At 30.8% G+C, this 8,132-nt stretch overlaps 1 long non-coding RNA gene across 2 annotated transcripts; it reads right to left on the reverse strand.

The window, feature by feature from the left end:
- Window positions 1–3,991: 3,991 nt before the first annotated feature.
- Window positions 3,992–5,415, reverse strand: LOC105774309 (uncharacterized). Of its 2 annotated transcripts, none has more exons than XR_008192669.1 (2): window positions 4,549–5,415; window positions 3,992–4,232 (listed from the first exon to the last, which is right to left on the reverse strand). It is a non-coding gene; the product is annotated as an uncharacterized LOC105774309 (long non-coding RNA). The 2 variants fall into 2 exon arrangements; XR_008192670.1 differs by having other exon boundaries at window positions 4,493–5,415.
- Window positions 5,416–8,132: the final 2,717 nt, after the last annotated feature.

Genomic DNA, 8,132 nt, shown 5'->3' on the forward strand with positions numbered 1-8,132 from the left:
ATTCAAAAAGGTGAGTTGCAAAGTAACCTATATCTCAAATTGTTTTTCAAATTTAACAACATAAAGTTAAAAAAATGACTGTCAAAACATTTGAAGCTAAGAATAAGACTTTTGGTGATTGCTCCAACATTTGTAGCTTTATCGATCCCTATGTTAGCAGTTGAATTTCCTTCCAAGCCGTTAATATCAACATTTGTGGCATCATGAACAACTGACTGAGTAGGCACCTCTAGGATGTACCATATATTACTGCTACCTTGAGAAGGAGATTTCTAGTCTTTAGCAAATAATTTTTTTTAAATTAAAAATTATTATAAAAATTATAAAAAAAACTCTTCAAAAATAAAATAAAAACTAAAATTTCTAAAATTAAATCCCAAATTAATCAATTGATTTTTTTATTCAAGTATATTTTAGATTTTAAGCAAGCATATATAGAGAGACACTAATAACAGGAGAAAAATGAAATGTTTTGATAGAGAAGCAGGTGGACTATTTTTTCACTTAAGATCTTAAAACTATTTATAATTAGATATTTGGTTGGGTATATATATTGGATCGGGTTTAATGCTTGATTTATTTAATTTTGATATTTAAAATTCATAACTGATTAAATAAACTGTTTGAAATGAAATTTATTCGATTTAATTGATATCTCGTGCAACTTTATTGATGGTCAATCTGTTTGCATTTGAGTATCGAGAATGGTCATGAGGGCGAAGGGGACCCCAGTCATTATCTTCTTGTAGAAGACAAACGGTGAAAAAATGTCCACGGAGGTGATGTGGTGGATGGGTCAGGTTTGACGGCGATGGTGGCAGGAGACGAAGGATTGGAATTCAACGGTCAGGGTACTTACCATTGACTTGTTTACTGCCGGATGCTTTTGCCGCCATCTACAACTAGCAATGGATGTGGACAAAAGTGAAATTGGGAGCTTTTCAGTTTCTTGATATTCTGGTTTTTTGATGAGGAAAGTTCAAGTGTGACTGGAATTTTTGCTTTTCTTTTGATGTTTTCTTTTTAAGTCCTAGGGTTTGTATTTTATTTGATTTTTTTTCATTTATAAAACATTGTTGCATTGCTTCAATAAAAATATCTAGCCTTTATTTTAAAAAATAAATAAAATCTCGTACAACTTTATTAATGGTCAGTCTATTTGTATTCGGTTATCGAGAATGGTCATGGATTACCATGTCTTTTTGGATTGAGTAAATTCATTTAGGCCCATCTTTCTTTCTCTAGGATTTTTATTCATTTAAAAGTAATTGGTTGGTATTTGAATTTTTTATTGGATCTAATTAGTATTTAAACTTGTACTCCATCACTTAAGTTGGTATTTCTACACTAACACCGTTAGTTTATGCTGACGTGATGCTGATAGTCAATCCATCAGTAACATGTGACAGTCTCTTAGTATGCCACGTGGCAAATATAAATTAAAAATAATTTAAAAATATATAAATTAATTATAAAAAATATAATTATGTTCGCATTAAAAATGAATCTAGACAAAAATTTATACTTTTTTATTAATTTATTTATTTTTAAAGATTTGTTTAATTTTTTAATTTATGCTCGTCACATGGAATATTGAGAAACTACCACATGCCACCACTAGATTGATCATCAGTGCCACAACAACACAAATTCACGGTGTTAGTGAGAAGATACTAACTTGAGTAATGGAATATAAGTTCAAATACCACTTAAGGACAAACTAGGTGTAATGGGTGGATTTGAGTCTTTATTGAACCTACAATTAATTAATTGAATACGTTTAATTGAAAAAACTCAAATTAAAAAATGATGGCCTCCCATGTGATTAGTTTCGTATTAGTTCAGTCGATCCACATCGTTTTAGTACAAAACCGAAACTTTCAAATATTTTTTATATCGGAAAAAATTTTGGTCTATGTTAATTGTAGCATTTTGTTTTGTTCATGTTTTGGTCACAACTACTATAACAAAGTGCATCGGTTGGAAGGGGAAGCAAAATTCTTACAAATTTCACGAATACACCTCTATATGTCTATTTTTATAGAGCTTCCATCTTATATGTGTTTAGCATGAGATGCTTTTGTTTTTTTTTTTTTTCGATTTGTTGAATGATAAATTTTATTTATTTATTTGTGATGTGTATTAAACAATATTATATATAATTGATGAATATAAAATATTTTAAATCTATTTAATTTTATTCATTTTATATTTACGTATACTAAATATTTTTAAAAATATTGATAAACATTTGTAGTAGAAAAATGATGTGCAAAGTTTTTTTATCAATTTAATTTAATTTGAAATTTTTGAAAAATAAGTTAAATTGAATAAATTTATTCAAGTTAAAATAAAATTAAATTATAGGAATAAATTTCAAAATTATATATGAACTTTGATTTAATGTGCAATTATATACATAAACTTTAATTTTGTGCAATTATACACTTAAAATTCTAATTGTAGTTCAAATTTATACTTGAAACTTTAATTTTGATTTAATTATACACATTTAAATAAATGAATATATCAATTTATTTTATATTGAATAAATATATTTATTTATGTATGAAATATATAAACATAAAATGATATTATATCAACAATTGTGTTAATAATTTTCAAAATTGGATCAAATAAAATTTCATATATAAAATTGCATAAAATCAAATTTCATGTATACAATTGAACATTAAACCATAATTTATTTATAGTTTTAAAATTTATCCCTAAATTATATTTAATAATGATAAAGCAAGCTTTATGATTTTTACTTGATTTAAGAAATGCACTTGAAAATTACAAATAGTCAAGAACACAAGACACATAATTTTAAGTGATTTCACCAAAAATATTTCTTTGTACAAACTCTAACTTTAGAGATCAAAAGTGACATAAAAATAATAATAATAATAATAAAACAATGAGAAAATTCAAAATTTTCATAAAAGAAACGACTTTATTTGGATAAAAAAGTTACACTAATTAGATGATTAATTTTACAATTAAAAACCAACATTAAATTCTAATCATATGTATTCTTTTTAAGACAATACTTAAAATTACCTATAGTTCCTTCTCAACTCATAAATAAAAGGACAATACATTTTAACGCACTTTAAAGTACAAAGTTCGATAAAAATTCAATTTTTGTCGTAAAAAATACCAGAAGATCTTAATGGTGGAAATGAAAACCAGGAGGTGAGGAACAACATGATGATTGCTTCCAAATATTAGCTATAATTATGCTTACTTCAATCAAAAGGATGAATGAGATGGTTGAGAGAACTTTAACCATTGGATGTTTGGTAATGCAATCATTTAGAGTTCAATTCATAAAGAGAGCACAACAGAAGGTAGACTACATGGATTCTATATACCCTGCAACAACTAGTTAGAAGAGGTGAAAGTCGACTACATCCTAATCGTTGATGAGAAAGCTATTCCTGAATAGAATCCCAATTTGGATAGGATTAGTCTCAAACTATAAAACAGATGAAGATACCTATGAATATATAATAATAATAATAAATTTCAATCTTATTTAGAATATTTTCATTATATACTATTTTTTGTTAATAATCTTATTACAGACTCTAATCATATCTATTCTTTTTTGACACAATTCTTAGAACTACCTATAACCCTTTTTCCATAATGAGTTGCTGCGTAGGTCCTCCTGCATTACCAATGCCCATGACAATCGAGCTGAATTTTAATCAGCATATTTTCATCCATTCACTCAGTGCACATTGCACAGTCACAATATACCTATAATACTTGTAGAGTGATATCCTCTTTTTGAAATAGAATGAATATAATGAAACATAAGCAACAAGGAGAGATCCAAATTGGCACAGCCTCAACACACAATCAAAAAAAAAAAAAGGAATCTTGTAATTACTTCATCTTTAGCAGAAAATTTTGATATTCAGAAATGAATGCAATCATTCAAAACAATAATTAACGCAGAACAGATTCAAAAAAAAAATTAAAAGTGCAAACATCCATGAAAATGGTTTCATTTCCTAAAAGAAAACATTATATTTGTTGATTGCATGGAAGTCGTTGCCTTACTACAGTCAATTGTAGAGCTGAAAATGCTTTTGGAGATACAAGAAATAATAAAGAGTACAACAAAGTACAGTGTTGTTTTGATACACAACAAGAACTAAGTACCAGAAAGAACAAACCTTGATCCAGTGTTGCAAAAACTGAAAATCAGTGTCTTCCTGCAAAAGGAAACAACAAGTCAAGAAAGAAGCTCATTGTGAAATTTACAAACAGGCGTAATTATTTTCTTTAAAATAATTACACCTGCTTCTCTATGAAAACACTAATAATATATGTTGCTGTTACAAAGATAGGGTTATAAATTGAACTAATGAATAGAAAACTCCATTTTTGCAACTAAGCGTACAAGAAACTTGAGCCTGCTAGATTCAGGTGAAAACAAACTCCAATAAAGCAGTAAAAGATGAAGGTATGGTACCAACAAGAAGAAAATTGCAGAAAGAGAAAGAGGGTTTTGTTGAGGGAGGACCATACTAGCTATTAGTAGGCAAGGGATAACGTGAATGGTCCCATATTCATCGTTTTGCCACTAAACCTGCACAATAATCAATCAAGCTTATACCTCAACAGTGAATAACATCAAAAGCCACGCTTGTTAATAACATAAATCATAAACAAAAGATACAGTCAGGCCGTCAGTAGGGCATACCACCTTCATTGGTGCCAGTCAAATTGAACTATTCTGAGAATAGAGGGAGAGAGAGAGTATATGGAACAAAAACAGGCCGAGTTATGACCAAAATGGAGAATTAAAAATCAAATCCCGGCACTGGAAGCTGACGGAAAGAGGAGTGAGCACGCAAAAGCATTAGTATAAGCTTTATACAAATACCTCTGTGTGCTCACTCTCTTCTGTCAATTTCTCTGTCCCAAAGAAGGTAAAGCTTTTGCCATATAAGGAAACTGTTTCACTTAGAAACAAAAAAAAAAAATTGAAGGTACGAGTCAGATCTGAAAACAAGACTAAACACCCATTTAGGGAAAAAAAGTACCAAAAGTAAGGCCTTGAAATTCCACAAGCATGCCGTTTTCAGTTAATAAAAACCCACCCCCAACCTGTCAAGCACAACAACAAAGCGAAAGAAAAAAAAAAAAAACCCTTCTTCTCCCTTTCACTGTTCATTCTTATCCATTAGTCTTAGTGTTCACTTATCTTTCAATCTCTCTCTATCATGCAGAACGTACAGGTGTGGGTCACATGTACCCGAGTGTCATCGGCCACTTAACAACAAATCTAACAGTTGTGTCGATGTATTGACATCAAATGACAAAAACCCAGAATGAAAATCAACCCACTGTATAAAATGTAAAACTCCCATTGATAAAGAGAAAAAAGATTTGAGATACAAGTAGTTTAGTCACTCCCCACTGCATATATATTAACAGAAATTTCAAAAGGGTTATTCCTCGCATTTTTACTTTTTTTTCCTAATTAATAAAAAATATACTAGATTAATTGTGTGTTGGGAATTTATTGGCTGGTTGACTATCTGATACGTTTGTTTGAGTTGATGAACCAATAGTGACCGTGAGATGGAAGGGGAGCGTCATTTGGGGAGAGAAAAGTAGAGCGCATACAGCTTGTTCTGGGCTGAGGTAAGTACAACCTCCTGTAAGGACCAATCAGATCGTTTGCCTTGCAAGGGTATAACTGTCTTATCAGCTAAAATTATGACGTGACAATATCTGATTTGTTCCTTCTTTTGAGCGGCTCTAGGTAAGGTGGTCTTTAATTAGGGTTTGTTTTTTCATTTCTACGATAGATTTTAACCACTTTGGTTGACAAATCCAATTTGTACGAGTGAGAGGTCGACAATCCTCCGAGGAGGTTGAGATTTGAGCCATGAAGCTAGGGATCATTATCCTACCCCATGGATTTTGTTAACTGAATCATTTTAATTTTTTATTTACTTTTTTCTCTTTTTATCAAATTATCTTAAAAATAGATGAAAATTTTAATCTTTTTTAACTTTACGGGCATAATATTCACATAGATTATCATGTAGATTACACATTAGTATTTAATTAATTTTTAAATTTTTACTAAAATTATTTTAAATTTTAAAAACCATTAAAATTATTAAAAAGTATAAAATTATAAAAAGAACATTTTAAAAATTTTAAAATTTTAATTAAATGCTTATATATTATCCGCGTGGTAATTCATGTGTATGTCATGTTAGTAAAATTAACAAACGTTAATTTTTTCATTTATTTTGAGGTGATTCAACAAAAAAAAATTTTTAAAGGTTAAAAATTAAATAAATAATTAAAATAATTTTTTTTAAAGTTGGAGAGCCAAATAAATCATTATCTTAAGCTCCCAAGAGTGGTTTGCTTAGAGTCCTAGAGAAAGCAGTAACTGCTGCGGCTTGGGATGGAGGAAAGCGGTGGTGACGACCGAAAGGGGAGGGATGAGATCTCTCTTCTAGCAGAAAAACTAGTTCAGTTATCAGTCAAGGGTTCGATGGTGGTGCCAAACTCTAAACCTACATTGATATGTACAGTTTGGACAGAAAAGCTATACAACCTAGAAAGTTTCAGGGCACATATGAAAGGCATATGGAAGACAAGGAAAAAGTTTGAGATCCAGATGGTGGGACAAAATTTATTCTTAATAATATTTGAGTTGGAAGAAGATCTAGAGACGATCTTGGAGGGGAGACCTTGGCTTTTTAGCAAAAGTATTATTCTGTTTGATAGATTATTTTAGGCGGTGAAAAGAGATCATATTAGGCTTACTTCATCACCGTTTTGGATAAAAATAGATTCGTTTTTACCGGAGTTTGATAAGAAAGATCTCTTGCATGCAATCGGTGCCACGTTTGGTGGTGTTATCATATCTGAATATAATAAAGATTTTTGTCGGCTCAGGATTAATTTGGACGTTTAGAGACCACTTCGTCAAGGTATTTTTGTCTCTATTGATAATGTTAATAAAGTGTGGGTTCCTTTTAAGTATGAAAACTTGCCAATATTCTGTTTTGGATATGGAAAAATGGGGCATGGGCTAAGTAATTGCACTCAGATAATACCTGCAAGGAAAAGCAAAATTAGTGAAAATCCTCCTTATACGCTGGCCCTAAAAGCAGAATCCAAATTAATCGAAAAAGAAAGTATGAAGTTTAATGTTTTAATGAAGTAGGTGGGGGCCCAATGTTCTTACACAGGTAAAAGAGTGTTGCCAAAAAATTCAAGAATAATAGAAAGTGAGAATAATGAGGTGTAGGGTTCACAAGAGAATATAGAATTGATGGGAGAGGGGATGATGCAAAAGGAGCAGGAATGTTTATCTGGGATAAAGGAAGTTGAAAAGTTGAGTGATTGTACAGAAAAGAAGGGTCAAAATCCAATTTATGATAAGAAGGTAAACTGGAAAAGAATTAAAACAGCAGCCACAATAACACTAACAAATGATGAGAATAATACGAGGAAGAGGAAGTCCCTAGATGCAGATCTTACAAGGTATGATAAGGAAACTGTAGATTGATATGGAATCAAAATATTGAAATATGATATTTTAAAGGAATACGATAAAGGTGTTTTGGATGTGATGGTAGACAATTCTGAGCAACTTGATATTTAAGATTTTTTGAGATCGGCGGCTGCCAACAGATAAGCTGACCGGATGCAATGATTATTATAAGCTGGAATGTCCGTAGATTGGGGAGTCAACTGGCTGGAAGAAGGCTACGATATTTTCTAAAGTAGCACAATCCTCAAATGGTCTTCTTAATGGAGACAAAACTTGATAAACAATGTATGGAAAAAGTTAGACGGAGTTGTGGTTTTATGAATGGAATTGATATTGAAGCAGCAGGTTCGAGAGGAGGATTATGCTTAGCATGGAAAGGAGATACTGAAGTTAGTTTACAAAGTTTCTCTAGGAATCACATTAATGTTTTTGTTAAAGAAGGAATGGCTAAAGAAGAGTGGAGATTTACAGGGTTTTATGGTTCTCCATATGTTAACAATAAGAGCGATTCGTGGAATCTGTTAAAGAAATTAGGGCAAAATAAGAATCATCCATGGTTGGTGAGTGGTGATTTTAATGAGAT

This window comes from Gossypium raimondii, chromosome 13, assembly GCF_025698545.1.
Source record: "Gossypium raimondii isolate GPD5lz chromosome 13, ASM2569854v1, whole genome shotgun sequence".
NCBI classification, from domain to species: domain Eukaryota; kingdom Viridiplantae; phylum Streptophyta; class Magnoliopsida; order Malvales; family Malvaceae; genus Gossypium; species Gossypium raimondii.